This window comes from Lontra canadensis, unplaced genomic scaffold (assembly GCF_010015895.1).
Source record: "Lontra canadensis isolate GAN:19392208 unplaced genomic scaffold, GSC_riverotter_1.0 scaffold33, whole genome shotgun sequence".
Taxonomy (NCBI): Eukaryota; Metazoa; Chordata; class Mammalia; order Carnivora; family Mustelidae; genus Lontra; species Lontra canadensis.
This window is the reverse complement of record NW_022631027.1, coordinates 4,886,352-4,904,670: the sequence shown is the minus strand read 5'-3', so window position 1 is coordinate 4,904,670 and position 18,319 is coordinate 4,886,352. Positions and strand designations below refer to the sequence as shown.

Here is an 18,319-nt window from a genome sequence, read left to right as displayed (position 1 = left end):
AGAGGTTAGCATTGCAGGCAAGCCTGGCCATTCAGAAATCATGGGGACAGTTAACCTAAGAAGAATGTGGAAATACAAGGTTGAGCGATTACTCAACCTTGTGACTCACTCTTCATACATGTCACTTTATTGCCCACAGAGGCATACTTCTGGCTGCTAAATTTTTCTCACAATAATTGAGTAGGTTGGGCTTTAGAGTTAGGGTTTTCAGGCAAAAAGAAAAACTGAATACAAACCAGAATCCTTCTAAAAAATGATAGGTGGTTGGTGAATGATAATATGATGGTAGCTTGTTACAGGAAACTCAGAAGTTCTGGATGTATATCCATGTACAGTCATTAAGGATGACTATAAGGAAAATAACATCTCCATAGCTTGGTCAGGACAGTCTATGAGACTGAAGGAGAATATCTTATGACTTTCTCAGAATTTGTGCGTTCTGGCAGAGAGATTACAATTTAGAATGAGGAGTTGTCACTGTGGGTAAACTTTGTATCACCATGGCATAATCTCTACAGTTCATAACACCTAAATATCAGAGAGAGAAAGAAAAGGCACTTAAGATTAAGTATAGAATCCATACATTCTGCTAGAAGCTTAGAAGGGAAGAGTAAGATGAGAGTGGATGAGACTAAAAACAGAGTAAAAACAGAGACGGAGAAAGAGTGATTCTTATGCCTAATCTCTAAGGAAACCACTGCTCTTGGGGCCCTCTGTTGTTCACAGGAAGCCTATTCCCAGGGTCACACGAGTGGCCTGGAGAGTGGGTGCAGGACTTTTGCTTCACTGCACTTCCTAGATGCCAAGAGGAAATATCACCGCGGGCAGAGGGTGGGAGAGGTAATAACTGTCATAAGATTTTCTTCCTCGCCACACAATGCTAGAGCTTCTCTCCCCTCTTTTTGAAGAAGTGCGTTTATGACTGATCGCTCAACACCTTGTTGGTTCTGATTGCAGAAAACACACCTTATAAATATATGATAACCATCCTGTAATAGAGAGTGTGACAATTTACTTCACAGTGCGTTTCGGGCTGCTAATTGATCGTTTCAGTCCAGGGACGATTTGGAATAAATTATAGCCATCAAAAGGATATCACAGCTCATTTTGGTGGAAGGTTTTCCATGTCGCTTCGCGTACGTCTCCGGGAGAGCGCAGATCGCACCCGGGGGCGGAGAGGAGGGGTGGGAGTGGGAGGAGGAGGAGGCCGGCGGGGCGGGGCCGGCGGGATGGGGCGGAGCTGGCTGTGGCTCGCGCGCGCGCGCGCCCGGCAGCTGCAGGTCCGAGGCCGGACAGTAGAGGCCTCCCTTCTGAGGCGGCGGTGCGGCCGCAAGCCGCTAGGATTCCGCTCTCCAACCCGCGCGTCCTTCCCGACGAGGTCCCTGTGCGGCCCGAACCCGGTGTAAGTATTCCCCACCCGCTCTCCTCCCCGCGCAGGCAGCAGCGCCTGTTCTTTTGAGGTGAGAGTGTCCCCCGGGCCGAGGGCCCTGCTTGGGGCCGGGGGGCTCACATGCGCAGGGCTTCCCCCTTCTCCTCTGGCTTGTCGCTTCCCCTCAGCCGGGCTTCCCCGGGCGGGGGTAGGGGGAGACCTGGTAGCGCGGGACGCTGCTCTCTGAGCACCCGGAGCGGGATTAGCGAGGCTTGGAGTCGCTGCGGCCCCGTTGGGGGCTTTGTGTGCAGTTGGGGTCCGCGGCTCGGGTACCTCTGCTTCTCACGCCGCAGTTGGGGAGGAGGGCTTGTGACAGACCCAGGCTTGGCGTGGAGGGTGGGTGGGCCTTGCCCACCGCAAACCCCAGGGAAGGGCAAGTAGAGCGCGGGTCCGTCCTGTTGGTGCCCCGAGGCCGTGCTGGGGTCTCCCATTCTCCACGTCTGGAGCTCCGGCGGCAGGTCGCGCCCCGGGGGACGCGGCGAGAGCGGCGGCCGGAAAGCCTAGGTGACCGGATCCTCTCCGCCCCTCAGCCGGATCTGGAGCGTGTCGCTCCCCCAGACCCTCATCTTGTTTTCATTTCCCAGCAAAGTGTATGCCGTTGTGTGGCGGTCATGAAAAAGAGAGACCCAAAGCCCCAGCCCTGGATGGGTTTCGAATTTGGGGTGGGGGTGGAGGGGAGTTTCCTACTCCTGTCTCAGGCATTTGCGTTTCTGGGCTCCCCTCCCCGCCCACAGGATGCCCCTGGCAACTTTCATGCTCCTCCGAAGTTAAAACATAAGAAGGGTCGAGGCCCTTCAGCTCACACATAACACACCCCTCTATTCCAAGCGCTCAGAGTCGGGGCTTCGCGCGGCGTTCTTAGTTGTTTAGTCCTCTGTCACGCTAATACATTATGTCAATCTAGGGCACGGATGTTTCCATGCAGGCGATTTTGACAGCAGTCATCATACCAAGCTATTATGAAGTGTGATGTCAGTGCGTTCTGGAGGACGGATAATATATAAGCCAGTTTTTGACACGCTCTCTTATCAGGAAACCTCTGAGACCATCAGTAAGAGGCATTTTAATTCACACACCAAAAATATTTTGTATTTGGTTGACATCTTTCAAAATGCTGAAAGAGGTAGTAGCATTTATCATTTTTGTAGGTATTTATCAATATACTCACAGAAGTCCCCCCAGGAAGGAGGAGGGCCTTGTCTTATTCCCATTCTATCATATAAACCAAGGAACAAAGGTGTTTTGTCCTACCAAATAGTCAGTGAGAAGGCCCTATTTAGGAATCTAAACATCTTCTAAAACTGGGATGATTGGAAAAGTGAGGAAACTAGTTGTGTTTATACCTTTGTTGTGAAAGAAAATCATCTGCTAGCTTAAATGAAAGACTGTATGTTTTTAGCATAAGTGCTGGGTGTGTGAATTCATCAGTTTATTTCAGGTATGGAAGCCGGGTAAACATTTCAGTCTTGGTGACTACTTGGGTATTACTCTTGGGTATTAAAGACTGATTATATAAGGAGTCACTTAAAATAAGTGATTAGGTTCAAAAGTATTGTTAGGGTCCAGAATACGGCATGAATTCTGAAATCTAAAAGTGATCCAAATCTAACCAAATGCTTTAGGCTTGATACTATATAATGTAAACTGTATTTACATGGACCAAATCCTGTAGGAGTCACTTTTACAGTGGACTCCACATGTGTTTGTCCAAGATATGATTTTCTTTTCCTTCATTCATTAATTCAATAAGTATTTATTCATTATTTGTTATAGGTCCTCCATTTCCCTTAGCCATTGAACAGGATGCCCATAGGCAACTAATACTTAATTGTTGAAGTGTAACTAGGCTATGTGAATCTCCTCTTGGCTCCAAGAAATTCAAGGAGTATATGAAAGAGTTAAGAAGTATGGCCTTTCATGTATACAAAAGAAAAATAGGACTGATTACTCTCAAGTAGTAAATCAAGGAAAAATTAGAAGTTAAGAGTTTTCTCCAGCTTGTGCCCTATTCCCACATGTGCTTTGTTTTGTTTTTTCTCCTTAAGACTTTAAAAACAAAGTTTAAAGGATTTGCATCATTGAATGGGCTTATGATACTCTTTTTAATTATTTTAGACTGTATAGTTTTCCCTAAAAGGTCTGGCTCCTTACATGGTGTGCTGGACTGACTGGTTTTATGTGAATGAAGTCCTTATATTTTTAGTAAAAATCAAAACCACAGGGGCAACTGGGTGGCTCTTTGGGTTAAGCCTCTGCCTTGGGCTCAGGGTCCTGAGATCAAGCCCCAAATCGGGCTCTCTGCTCAGCAGGGAGCCTGCTTCCCTCTCTCTCTGCCTGCTTCTCTGTCTACTTGTGATCTCTCTGTCTGTCTGTCAAATAAATAAATAAAATCTTTAAAAAAATATCAAAACCACACACCCCTTTCCCTACAACCTAAAGAAAGAACTGCCTACAGTTAAGTCAAGCAAACAAAAAATATCTCAAGTAGTCACAAGTCACAAGCACACCTGGTTAAAATTCATTTTCATGGGACACCTGGGTGGCTCGCTTTGGCTCAGGTCATGATCCCAAGGTCCTGGGATTGAGCCCCACATTGGGCTCCTTGCTCAATGGGAAGCCTGCTTCTCCCTCCCCTCCCACTCTCCCTGCTTGTGTTCCCTCATGCTGTCTCTCATAATAAATAAAATCTTATAAAAAATTCATTTTCCTTGATTTAATAGAAATAGAAAAATACCCAATATGTTTATCCCAATTATTTGTAGTTTTAATGTTCTTGTGGATAACACTTGAAATAGTTTTGAACAATGCCTAGATCCTTGAATATCGAGACTATTTTTTGTATGAAATATGTAAGATGCACCTAAAGAATGTAAAATTTTGTGAAGTACAGTAATAGAAGATGTTAAGAATAATTTTATCTTTGGGGCACTTGGGTGGCTCAGTGGGTTAAAGCCTCTACCTTCGGCTCAGGTCATGATCCCAGGGTCCTGGGATTGAGCCCCGCATCTGGCTCTCTGCTCGGTAGCCCGCTTCCCCCTCTCTTTCTGCCTGCCTCTCTGCCTACTTGTGATCTCTCTCTGTCAAATAAATAAATAAGATCTTAAAAAAAAAAGAATAATTTTATCTTTAACTCTAAAAAATGTGCTGTAAGGCTGAAACTATGTAACCAAGATATGAATATAAATTGATATAGTCAAACATACCAGGACTTACATATATATTTTAGTGTGTTTTTATCTAGCTAGTCATCTTGAAAGTCTGTCATTTATTCTAATGATGTGTTCATTGCTGCTATTAATCGAATCTATCTTGGAGCTCTTCATTAGTCACTTTTTTCAAAACTCACAGCACATCTTGTTAACAAGCCTAGGAAGTGGTAAGTCATCTTCCTTTAAAGACCTTCAGTACCCAGGGTGCCTGGGTGGCTCAGTTGGTTAAGGATCTGCCTGCTGCTTGGGTCATGATCCCAGGGTCCTGGGACTGAGTCCTGCATTGAGGGTCCTTGCTTAGTGGGGAGCCTGCTTCTCCCTCTCCTTCTGCATCTCCCCCTGCTTATGCTTGGACATGTGCTCTTTCTCTCTGTCAAATAAATAGATAAAATCTAAAAAAAAAAAAAAAAAAAAGACCTTCAATGCCCTGAAAAGTAAGGGGGGGGGGTGATCAAGTCCGGATAATATAATTTGGGGTCAAAACAATCAGAAAGACAATTAGATGGCTTTCTTTAACAGCTTTTAAACTAGTTCTAAAGACATTATGTAAACATAGTTTGAATAATGGCAGCACCATTGGAATAAAAGTAACTGCTAAGAAAAATGCTCATTTGGAGCTATACATTCTCTTCGATCGTCAACAAATTTTTAATTTAACAGTTACTTATAGTACAGTGTATACAGCCATATTCAGAAAGTTGTGTTGAGAATTTGGTTGATCTGAATTTTATGAGAGTTCAGTTTTGCTGCTATGATTACAAAAGCTGTTAAGTTCTAGAATGTGGAAATGACTAGGAAAAATTCAAGATGTCAGGCTAAAATCAGGATTGCCCTATTTAATTCTACAGAATTGGTGCTCCATACTCCTTGAAATATAAAATAATCTTACTCAGTTAAGAAACCAAATTTCACCTGTATTCTATTTTGTGAGCAAGGCATTTACCATTAACAAAAAAATTAAGCGATCCTTAGACTATAGGTTAAATGTAACTTTTGGGTTGAAACCCTTGTCATTTTTAGTAGTTGGTTGTGAACATAGACCCCAAAGTAGATGTGTCCTAGAACCACTGTATACTCCTGTAAGTTAACAATATACTATCAAAATACAGAATCATGAAACTCCTTACCCAGTGCATTTAAACATGATGTTCAAGACCAGAACATGGGAAAGGGAATAGAAAGATAAGGAAAAGAGAAAGAGAGAGAGGGTAAGAGCTAGGTCATGGGGCTTTTGAATTATAATTAGTTGAATTCATTTGAGGGAAGAGTTTATAAGTGCTTTCCAAAAACCACCAGCAAACAATTTAAAATCTGAGGGACTAGTTCAGATTCAACTCCAGCTGAGACTATATGGAAAACCAAGAAAAGCAGAAAGAATGTAATTAGCTGAGTAGGAATTTTTATACGAGTTCAGTTCTAATACCTCAGTATTATATAAAAGGTCCACAGGATCATTAGTGATTAGCAGGCATCCAGACCATAATGACGAGAGATCAAGGCCAGGGTACAAAGACGAAAGAGCTTTTCTGTTTAAACTGAATGTTACAAATGCCGGTGCACTTACATAGGGAAGGTCAGCCAGCAGATTAAAAAAAAAAAAAAAAAATAGAGCAACAGTCCCAAAGCAACAAATGTGTTCCTCTCTTTCACCCCAGAGTTAGATTGGATATGGAGATTAACCAAGCTTGAGCTGACACAAAAAGAATGTCCTTATTTCAGCCATTTATAAGGCCTGGAAATTTGAGTTCTGTCTGCTTTAATGAGCTTAGATATTGCCCAGAAATTGGGGAAGGGGACCTGCTGGGTCCTGGATACCAGGGTTACATTCCAAACTAAAGGGTCAGTCAACAAGGTGGACAGATCCAATTCCAGATATTTTCTGGGTACACTCTGGATTGTTTGTCCATTAGGTAGACAAAACAGCTCCTAATCTTATAAGTACAAGGACTATACCCTAAATATATATGATAGTTGTGGAAAAACAGGTGACATGATGTTAACTTTTTTTAAATGGATAGCATAACCATCATGTCTGCTCATCTTCTATAGATTAAGAACCTTCCAAGTATTTCTTACGTTGAGTCTACTAAATTCTTGCTTATAGTGTTTATAGCTTCAAGACTGGAGTAGGGGGCTTTTAGTATGGCCCCAGGTAGTTGTAATAGAATTAAGTATGGTTGGTGTAGTTTGAAGTCCATCTCTCATAGAGATGGACTCTTGGTTTTAGATTTACAAAGTTTACATGTGGATCAAGAATATAGAAAAGGGGGGAAATTGCCCTGAGTACTGGGAAGTATCATGTGGTAGTATCCTAGGCCAGAAGTGGGGACCAGGTTTACCGTTTACCAATTGTGTTACTTGAAGAAAATTTTAGTTTCCTTATAAACATAATGTGTATCCTAGTAATACCCACTGGGTGTAGTTTTGAGCCTCATCTGAGATGGAGTAAATGGAAGGACTTGATTTATTAAGTACTGTGCAGGTGCAGAATTTTGTGTGCCACTACACAGGTTTTGTAGGTAAAGGTAAGGGTCACAGACCTTGAGCCGTAAAGATATTTAAACCAAAATATAAATGAAGATGGAAATCTGGCCTTTGGGAATGTGGGAGAGTACAGTAGTTTTAGCATGGGTACTAGAGATGAGTGAATAATGCAGTCATTATTCCTCCTTACTCAGATTCATTAGAAATAGTATTTTGTTACCAGAGTATTCTCTTCTGCAAGAGATTTATATATTTATCTATTTATTTATTTATTTGAGAGAGACTGCACACATAGGGGGAAGAGGGGAGAGGGAGAGAGCATCTTTTTTTTTTTTTTTAAAGATTTTATTTATTTACTTGACAGGCAGAGATCACAAGTAGGCAGAGAGGCAGGCAGAGAGAGAGGAGGAGGAAGCAGGCTCCCCACGGAGCAGAGAGCCCAATGCGGGGCTCGATCCCAGGACCCCAGGGATCATGACCCAAGCTGAAGGCAGAGGCTTTAACCCACTGAGCCACCCAGGCGCCCCAGGGAGAGAGAATCTTAAGCAGACATTATACCTAGCTTGGAACCCAACATGGGGCCTGATCTCATGACCCTGAGATGGTGACCTGAGCCAAAATCAAGAGTCTGATGCTTAACAAAGTGAACCACCCAGGTACCCTGCAAGACCTTTTTTTTTTTTTTTAAAGATTTCATTTATTTATTTGTCAGAGAGAGAGAGAGCGAGCACAAGCAGGGGGAATGGCAGGCAGAGAGAAGCAGGCTCCCCACTGAGGAGCTCAATCCCAGGACCCTGAGATCATGACCTGAGCCAAAGGTAGATGCTTAACTGACAGAGGCACCCAGGGGTCCCCCTGCAAGATATTAAAAAAAAAAAAAATTCCTTCTTGGGGCACCTGGGTGGCTCGGTGGGTTAAACTCTGCCTTCGGCTCAGGTCATGATCCCAGGGTCCTGGGATTGAGCCCCACATTGGGCTCTCTGCTCAACAGGGAGCCTGCTTCCCCCTCTCTCTCTGCCTGCCTCTCTGCCTACTTGTGATCTCTGTCTAATAAATAAATAAATGAATCATCTTTAAAAAAAATAAAAATAAAAAGTTGCTTCCTAAAGGGATGCCTGGGTAACTCAGTTGATGAAGCATCTGACTCTTGGCTTTGTCTCAGGTCATGATCTCAGGGTCATGAGATTGAGTCCTGTGTTGAGCCCCTCATGGAGCCCCGCATTGGGCTCTGTGCTCAGCAGGAGTCTGCTTGAGTTCTCTCTCTTCCCCCTCCCTCTCTCTTTGCCCCTCCCCCCACTCATAAATGTGTACTCTTTCTCTCTAGAATAAATAAATCTTTAAAAAAAATTAAAAATGCTTCCTAAGGACCTGTTGAGTATAAAGAAACCTGCCAGCTTGCTTAATACTATCAAGTCCACATATTCAGCATTGGCACTGAAGGCAAGCTCTGCATGTGGGGAAAAGTAGCCAGACTTCCTTGATTCTTGCGCTCTCAGAATTTCTTCTCAGAGATTTCATTAATTCCCATTGCTACCTTCATGTCTTAGGGGAGAACAGAAGCTGGCTGAAGTTCCATATATTGGCTTAATTGGCCAGCTGCGGACATTTTTCAGCAATTGTTATTCTTTCCACAGCAGCAATCCATTTTTGCTGCAGAGATAGCAAAACTTCCTCCCCAATCCCTTGCAGGCCTAACAAAATTAACACTCATATCTTTTAGTTGTTCCTACTTTCCTCTTTGTATTTCAAAGTTACCAAGACTGCTGGGGAAAGAACAGTTTGCCTCTCAATCTCACAGAAACACCAGTACAGATACAGGCAGCATCATTGGCTCCCACCAACATGGGGCATGGCTTCAAGAGGGGATGGGAGAATGGGAAGGGTGGTCTGGGATGTTATGGGGTGGTATACACTCATCTTTTTTTCTGTTGAGTTTCAGAATCTACCCTACTAAAGAGTAAAAATGGTGCCCCTTGTCTGAAGTCATTGGTTAGAGGGATGTTTTCTGGAGGTTTGTTGAATATCTTCCACACAGTGATGCTTCATAAATTCACATTCTGTGAGGCACAGTGTATTTGAGTCAGTATAGTATATTGGGGCGTTTGATTCAGACAGTCTGTATTTCAGTATCACATCTACTACTTACTTGCTAAGTGGCTTGGGCAAGTGTCTTAATCTCTCTGAGCCTCGGTTTCTTTATCTGCAAAATGACAATAGATTCTACTTTTTAGGATTGTTGTACCTGGCAAGTGTGCTCAGCAAATGGAGCTATCTTATTAGGCTCTGGAGAGTGAGGGAAGAGTATAAAGAAATTTCCATTTTCAAGGAGCTTACACTGTGGTTGGAAGGAACTGAGTAAAATAAAACTGACAAGACCATACAGGGCAGAGAATAGGCGTGACATGTAAGTGCTGCAGATAATGAAGAGTTCAGCAGTCCGTCAAGGACTAGGATGATGATGAAAGATTTCAAGATAGAGGTGGGAATTTCTCTCTGGGATTTACAGTCTGGATGGGGTTCAGATATATATGGTGCAGCTGAGGCATCCTACATGTCAGGAAGAAGCAGTGATCAGAACACACACCACAGTAGGGGTGGGAGTATGCCAGAGTGGAAAGTAAGCCAGCTTTTGTGCCAGATAGAAAAGCACAGAATCCTATCTCTGCTGTGAGATTTTGGTTGGACAAGTATCTTAACTTCTTTAGTCTTGGTTTTAACAACCTTAAAATGGGTATAATCATATCTCATTTAGTTGAAGAGATTACATATGATGATGTTTGTAAGGCCTACCATGGTCCCTGGCACCTCAGAAGTGTTCAATAAAATGAAGATAATCCGTATGGTATTTTCAGAGGACAATTGAAGGGCTGTCTGTCTGAAGAGCTGTCTTGCCTTGTGCAGGCTAGTAGTGGGAAACAAACAAGAAATGTCCAGTTACAGAGAGTGGAGAAGAGGTTTAAAGGCCAATTTAAGGAGCTGGGGTTGTTGGAGGCTATGAGAGCTATCAAGGGCTTTCCAGTGAAGTAGGAGTTATGGTAGTTAATATTAAGGCATTCTGAAAGCTATTTTGGAGGAAGGATGAAACTCATTTTGTGCATATAAGGTGACAGGGTTATAGATTAGGGATAGTGAAAGGGTGATCAGATGTGGTCAATGTGGTCTCTTTAAAGTTTCTTTCGGGGGCGCCTGGGTGGCTCAGATGGTTAAGCGTTTGCCTTTGGCTCAGGTCATGATCCCAGGGTCCTGGAATTGAGGTCTGCATCATCAGGCTTCCTGCTTGGCAGGGGGACTGCTTCTCCCTCTGCTTGTGCTCTTTCTCTCTTTCTCTCAAATAAATAAAAAAATAAACTTTTTTAAACTTTTTTTAAAAAGTTTCTTTCATAGAAGGAGCTAAGGACTAAACAGTGTAGAGGTAGAGAGCATTTTGTTTTGTGTGTAGACTCCTAATATTTAATGTCAGTTGCCCATAATAAAATTAGTATAGACCCATAACTTTGGTAAATAGAACTCAGTCAATATTCAGGGTCTGTAAAAGCTGGGAAGTAACTTTAATGTTAAATAACCCCTAGAACTTGATTCAGCTCAAATAATAGCCCTTTAAAAGATCTCCTTTCCCTTTTTTGTTAATGAAGATGAGTGTGTGCCTTTCACTGGTTTCCAGGAAAGCGTAAGTACATATCATCAGTAGCCATATGAAGTTTGAGGGTAGGATTGTAGTGGCATTGGGTTAAATGGGGAGGATGGTGCTAGCAAAATGGTAATTTTGATGACTTTATTTGGTGACATTGTGATTTGCATGAGAAAATTCTGTCCTTTCCCTGGGATTTAGAAGTGATTTAATTAAAGACACAAACCTAGGAAATAGTTTTGGATACTAAGGGTTTTATTTATATTGTCTCTCATTTTCTCCTCACTTATTTTTTTCTGCCCATAATAGTTTTATAGTGGGAAAATGCATGGTAGACAATTGTATTTCTAAACGTAGTCACACTGATTATATGGACACCAATTTTTTATAACGTGAGGAAATCGCAAGCGCCTGTTACTGTTCAATGGCCTTAAACACGTTAAGCAGGAAAGGATAACTGACCTACCATTGATTTCATGAATTCTGCTATTCTCTCATTCAGGGCAAGGGCAACATGGTGCTAATAGCTCTGGGGTGTCTGGGGTGTCATAGTAGTTAACTATAGCCAAGGATTGCTTCCCTTGGAAGGAGAAAGCACAGGCCAAGAGAATTGTGCACAGTGGTTGACAAACACAGGAAGGGGATGAATGACAAAGGAAAACACAGGCCCTGTGAGGTTAGAGGCAAAACAAGCTGGCTTAGTCCTGTTGCTTCTGAGCAGGGGCAAGGAATGTATTTCATTTCTCACCTCTTGAGTTTATTTAAATTATCTCTTGGTGTGGAGGTGGAAAGAAAGCGTGATGTTATAAGGCTCATTAGTATTAAGATGCAAACATGCAGATTATATCCAGCTCCTGACCCTCCTTTTCATTCCAGCTTAGAAACTGAAGACTACAAAAGAAACCTGTTTAAGGGAAGGAAGGAGAGAAAGCAAAAGACATTTCCCTACTTTTTAATGAGAGGTGTTTTGGGAATATATATTATTTTTGGATTTTTGGTATCCATGCCACCCTAACAGATCATCCAAAGTAGCTCCTGGCTGAAAACTGCCAGGGGTTTTGAATCATGGGCGGATCACATTGGACAGGGGTATTCAGGGTGCTGCTGTCATTAATTTTGCTGAAAGAGCCTCATCAGAGACCCAAGTCTCCTCTCCTTGGTGGGTGGCACTGAGACCTGGAGAGGGCCTCCATGCAGATTTCAGCCTTGCCCCCTCCTCCAACCCGTCTGTCTTCTGTTCCTGCAGTGGGACTTCTCTCTCTCTTCCCCCCCCCTTTTTTTTTCAATTAAATGAATTAATTACCAGGCATTTAACTTTTTGCCAGACTCTTTCATTAGGCCCAGAGTTTTTGCTGAACGGCAAAGGGAAGTAATAACATTCGCAGTGAGGGGCAAATCCTGTTAATGAACAAATTAAAGTTCAAACAGTGATTCAAGTTCACAACCTCTCCATGGCTCTTCTCTTTAATAAGAGTTATACATGTTACTTTCCTGCTCTTTTCTCCCTTTTATTACTTTTTAAGCTTTTCATCAACACTGCCGGGGCATATTTGAAGCTCCCAGCCTTTCAGCCCTGACAAGGACTGGAGCAGTTATAATCCCATCTTAATTTGGCAACTTTTGTAAAACACATAAAGGGTCCAGGGCCACCTTTGGTCACCAGGACCGGGTGACCATATAGCTTCCACCTCCTGCCAGGGCTCTGTGGGTTGCTCCTCTCCCTGTGCATTCCTCTCCCTACACACTGGTCCTCTCCTTGTGCATTCCTCCAGCAGTTAGGAATTTATCATTCACCTTCCTGTCCCTTCACACCACTTTGCTGAGCCAGTGAGTGGCAACTGTCTGAACCCTTGCCTCTCTGTATTCCTTCTCCTGTCACACTCTCCACCTGTCTGGTTGCAGCACTAGGGAGAAGAGGACTACGTGAGAAGAGGGAGGAGTCTCTGGACTAAAAGCTGGGAACATTTATGGGAAAGGCATTTGAGGTAGGAAGGATGCCTGTCCACCATTATTACCAAATGCTGCTAACTTCACTTAGGGGACCATGCCTGCAAAGGCACTGAAAGGCCCAAGCCGCATTGGCCCAAACCAGAGCAATGCAGGGGCCTGGTGTGAAGGAGCCCAGGACGAGTTGGGTGCCCGCCTACTTCTTTTTCTCCTTTTTTTTCTCCCTCCCCATAATGTGGATTGCGTGGGGGTCTTTTCCACCTCTGTGCCTGGCTTCTCACCACCATCCCCTGAGCGTGGTGACTTGATATAATCACCATGACAACTGCAATCTACGAGCATACACATAATAGAGATGAAATAGACAAAAGATTAGCATGCCATGAAAAGTACAATAAGTTTCTTATTTAGCATTTAGATAACTGTCTTTCCTTCGGAGCAAGCTTCAAAGTTGAAGCCAGTTTAGACCAAGAGGATTAATTCTTTCTCTCGCATGCTTCATTGAATCTCTCATTACCAAACTTTGTCTGTATTGATGTAAGATTTGATTGAAGATTAGAGCATTTAGCAAATCTTGCTTTTCTGCATGTATCAGGTCCTTTCAAGCACGGATCGCAGTGCCCAGTGGTCAATACCCTTACTTTTATCCAGTGTCTGCTTCATTTAAACTTAATCAACTCCATCAGCGAACTGGAACAGGGAAACGTCCCTGTGGTAAGAATGTTGTGCTTTTGTGGGATAATTCTTTGCTCTTTCCCGATCCGTTGCCGTTAAACCTAAAATTGCACTATGATGAACTTTTTTTTTTTTTTAATCAATATGATAATGACAATTGGGCCTGAACACTCTTGTAGGACTTAGACTAGAGCTGAATCTGGCTTCCATCACCAAAACAACTTCTGGTCCTATGATAGTCCACCTCCTTTTGTGTGGCCTTAATACCTTTCCTTCCCTGACATTGAATATTGCTCAAGCTGGAAAATGATGCATCTTTGTAGGAAAGGCTCATATGTCACAGCCAGAAAGTGAAGCAGACCGATTGGTTGTGTGAATTATCTGACTTGCTGCAGTGAATTATTTGCACTGTTTCCCTACCTAGTCAACAAGTTCCTGAGGTATAGTAGAGATCAATCAAAACTGACAGCCTGCATGTGAAGGCTTTACTGTGTAAATCTGGCGCACTCATCCTGGCCATGCCAGCCCTGGCATCTGTATATCATTTTTATACTGCTACCAGTAGAGCAATTTCAAAAGTATTTGCAAGGAAAATGCGTGTCCCCATCTGTTCCTAGAAGCATAAATGTGCCACCTTCAGAGGGTTTTCACTGGTAATCATATCTTTAATGATCAACAGACTAGTGATATATATTTTTCCATAAAATGGGGTTTTCTTCACTTTATTGTGATTGGCTAGAATAAATAGCTTTTCCATATGTTAGGGAGATAAAATATAAGATTAGCAGAAGTCGTTTGTTGGATAGTAAACAAAAGAAACAATTCATTCCAAATAATCTTTGAAAAGAAGCAATGACAAAATTAAGTTGCAATAACAGAGCATCTGAGACCCCACATCAGAAAACAGACCTAGTTCCTCCTTGGAAAAGGAGCCGTTTAAGAGCAGAAACTTAGTCTTCTAGAGGACTCTGGTGGCTTATTTTCATGAGACAGGGGAGGGAAGGAGCAGTGTAAGGAGAGGCTGAATAATACTTATTTGTTCTACTTCTAAGGTCGTATTTTCTATCCCTTTATTTTTTGAACTTATTTCTCAAATTCCCTTCCCTTTATTTTGCCTGCTATTTTCCCGTCTTCACTGCAGCACCCTTGGTAAGTTGGTGGGTGGTGTGCACAGCAAGTAGGAAATGGCAACCCTGCTGAATTTCTCTTCAGGCCTACAAGGTGATGGGGATTGTTATGTGCTTAAAAAATCAAAAGGCTGGTTTCCTCCATAGGAGATTTCTCTTCTCCCATAGTAAAGGTTGACTTTGGAGACCCAGACACATACCTGCCTTTAAATGAAATTCCATAGCCATTCAGAAGGTACCTTAAAGTAGCCAAGACCCACCAGAGAATCCCCAGGAAGTATTCTCCCACTATAGGTTACAGTCCAAAAAAACAACCAGGCCCTGAACTGCCTCCCCCCATACACCCATGCAAGTATTCTGCGCTTTCAGCACCCAGGAGATCCTCCCTTTTCAAATGCAGACACTCTTAGCTTTGTAGAGACTGTTAGCTGTTGGGGAAATTTGGAAACTTCTTCCCCAGGATCTCTGTGTAGAGGTTTCTACTGCCTGCCCAGAAATCTCCAATTCTATTTTGTTTCCAGGGTTGGGAAAGAATCTCCTCTTCCACAAAGGACTGACATTGTATGATGTCTGAATCTATCTAAACAATGTCTTCAGCCTTTAGGCTCTCCAGAAAACAGCTATAAAGCGGTTTAGACCTGTTTTCTATAACTCAAGAATTAAGAATAAGAAGTTGGGGTGACAGTTTCTCTCTAAACATTGAAAATAAGACCAGTTAGTTAAGCTGATTCAATATTATTATTAATAATATTACTATTATTCCCCCACCCACCCTGGGACAATGGGACAATGTTACCCACTCCACCACCATAGTCCACAGAATTTTTTTTGCTCTTTCTAAATGCCTACTGCTATTACTGCAGCAGGAATATACGGGTATTAGTTTGAAAATTGGAAATGTGGTCTTCATGCTGGTCCCAAGCAGAAAGTCTACTAGCATCTTAGACCTAAATTGTGTTAACTTTGTGGCCCTAATGAAGCTTGGGAACACTGACAAAACAATAGAAATATAGCTCACCCAAGTCTCTGGCCAGAAGAAGATCAGAAAGCCATCATCAAAAGATTTTCTTTTAAAATTTACCCTTAATCTTAGAAACATAAGCTTATAGGCTTAGGTTGCACATAAGCCGGCATAGACTATATAGGATTTACAGGTAGACCACATTTTGCCTGATCTGAAACCCCATTTGCTATAATACTGCAATTAAGACTAAAAGAAAGGGAAGTCACTCTCGTGGTTGCCACACACCGTATTGTGGTTACACGCAGATCTGCAGTGTTCAGTGAATTTGCTCACTGCAAAGAAATTCTGCCATGTGTTGTGTATGAAACAATTTACAGTTAATTCAAAAAATTGAATTTCCTGATTTCTGTGTATTTAGTTTGAGACCCATTTTGTATTGACTTTTTCTATGTTGTTTTCATAAAATGAAGTAAAAAAAAAAAAAAAAAGAACCAACTGATTTTATGTGGGAGAAATAAATGTGTGATGTTTGCTCCTTGCCTTGTCCAAGAAGATAAGGCTGTTATTACTACAGGTGGGACGTTTCCCAGTCTTTCCTCCTGTGCCCAGGGGTCCTGTCTAAGCCACAGACCTCTGTCAGGAATGTTGCTGTCCACACCAGAGTAGAAGATGCTGCAGATCTTACCTTTGGGTCTCATGTTGGCTGGGGTTCTGAGCCATAGAACTGCAAAGCATCCAAGTTTTTCCTAAACCCCAGAATGGAGCCATTTGCAACACATAGTCCTTTGCTGCTTCAGAACCACAGACCCTCTACACATGCATATCCATAGCAGAGATGGAAGTCTTGGCAACTATTGGACAAGTACTGCAGATTTTAAAAAACAAATATACTGTGTTCAGGATGAAAATTACCTGCAGCAACAATGCTGTCTCTCTCCCTGTACGGCTTTACTGCTGCCAAGCAACCTCATCAGTTCAGGCTTATTTCACTGAAAATGTACTTAATTCCAGAAAAACTACTAGATACCTATATGTAACTATTATTTGTTAGCCAATTTTATGACAACAACCCTCCCACCTTGGAAGGAAATATTGAACCTAAAATCTAATTCAGATATTTGAAAACATATAATAAAGTGTGAATTTGTATATAATCTTTTATGACTGTAATATGCATAGTATATGGTTTTTAGGTACCCCTTAACAAGTCAGGGTGGGCAGGCAGTGGGATGTTTTGAAAAGAAATTCAGATTTTTAAAATAAGCATAAGGAAATGCCTGTTTTGATTAAGGAAAATAAACTGATCATTAAGACAAAGAGAACTGTTAAAATTTAGTGTTAACAATCTTTATGTTAAATTACTGATAAAATGGCACTTGGATCTTAAAAATGCCAAGGTGTTTAAAGCTACCAGAAAATAAAAATTTTGGAGGAATTGAAGTTTCTCTTTTGTTTTTCTTTACTCTAAACAACATACTAGTAGTACTTTCAGTCACTCTTGGCTTTTATTAGAAATTTTCATCTTGTTCCAGAAAAGCAGCTTGTATAGTTAATAGCCTCGGTCTAAAGAACGTTATTTCTAGGAAGAATTTCTACATTCACCCTTGTCTGTGAACACTTGCTAAGGGATGTGTTTTAATTTTAGGTCAGAACAACTGGGTTAAGATATGGAGAAAACACTTGAGTTTTTCCTTATGGGGGATGGGGGAGGAGAAAGGAAGCTAAATTAGTTTTACTGTGCGGTTAAAGGACTACTCCAGGCAGCAGTTTGGTAGGGAAATTTGGATTTCTAAGCAGTGCTCTTCTGCCAATCCATTTCTTAACACTCTTGGAACCATTCCCCTTTGGAGCAGGTTGCAGGTGGTCGATCTCTGTCTCTCCCACCTCCTCTCTGTCACCTTTGCCCAGACTTTTTGCCCAGGTACTTTCTTCCTGGATTCCCCTCCCACATACCAACACAAACGCCGAGGGACCGGACAGCTGTTTGAAGAAGCCTGGGATCCGAGCCTGGACGGGGAAGGGTTCCCATCCCCCTCTGGGCATTCAGGATCCGGGTTTAGGCTCCTTCCAGCCCTCTGCGCCGCTGGACGAAGGAAGGGGCAAGCCGGCTGGCTGTTCTGGGCCGTGGCCTCCGGGGCACGTGACCCGCGGGCAACGACTGGAACCATCCATGGACGACGCCAGCCACAACTCCGTTTCTGTTGGCCCGACGCCTTAGGACACACCTGCCCCCGTGCCCGGAGCGCAGCTGCTGAGTGACCCCTGGACCTAGGTCCTGTCCGACCTCAGGCAGGAGGTGTCAGCCTGAGCACGCGCGCGCCCTGCCCTGGCAGGGCTGGGGGGTCACCTTTTTATGCTGGAGAAGCTGGTTTGAGAGCACGACCGGATCGCGAGTTAATACTCGCCTTGGGTTAACCCCAAGGCAGGCGCGCGGGAAAAGGGAGAAATAGGAACTGTGCCCTTGCTGACGGTCCTCATCCCTCTTTGTGTCCCAGCACGCCTGGGACGCAGTCGCAGCTCCCGGCCTCGGGGCCGAGACCCTCGGGTTTCACTGCCCTTAGCCTCGGGCGGAGGCTGAGATAGTGGGGGTAGGCCTGACCCCGGCGGGAGAGGCCCTGCGAAAGGGAAGTGGGACGGGGAACCTCTGCAGCGTCCAGCGGCCTCTCCGTCACACACTTATTTCCAAACATTTACGACGAAACGCCCTTGGGGAAAGAGCTGCAGTTCCTCTAGAGTTCCCGGGCTACGCTGACCCAAGTGTTGGGGGGGTGCACCTTGCTTGCCCCTAGGCGCGCTTGCGTTCACTCTCTCAGGTCCCTGAGAGACCGTAGCCTGGGTGCTGAGGCTGCATCCTCT

At 43.2% G+C, this 18,319-nt stretch overlaps 1 long non-coding RNA gene across 1 annotated transcript in view; it reads left to right on the top strand.

Moving 5' to 3' along the window:
• The first annotated feature begins 1,301 nt into the window (after positions 1-1,301).
• LOC116873345 overlaps positions 1,302-18,319 on the top strand; it is a 21,046-nt gene continuing 4,028 nt past the window's right edge. Inside the window, exon 1 of the long non-coding RNA XR_004383793.1 lies at positions 1,302-1,402. This is a non-coding gene — a long non-coding RNA (uncharacterized LOC116873345). The remainder of the gene's footprint in view (positions 1,403-18,319) is intronic.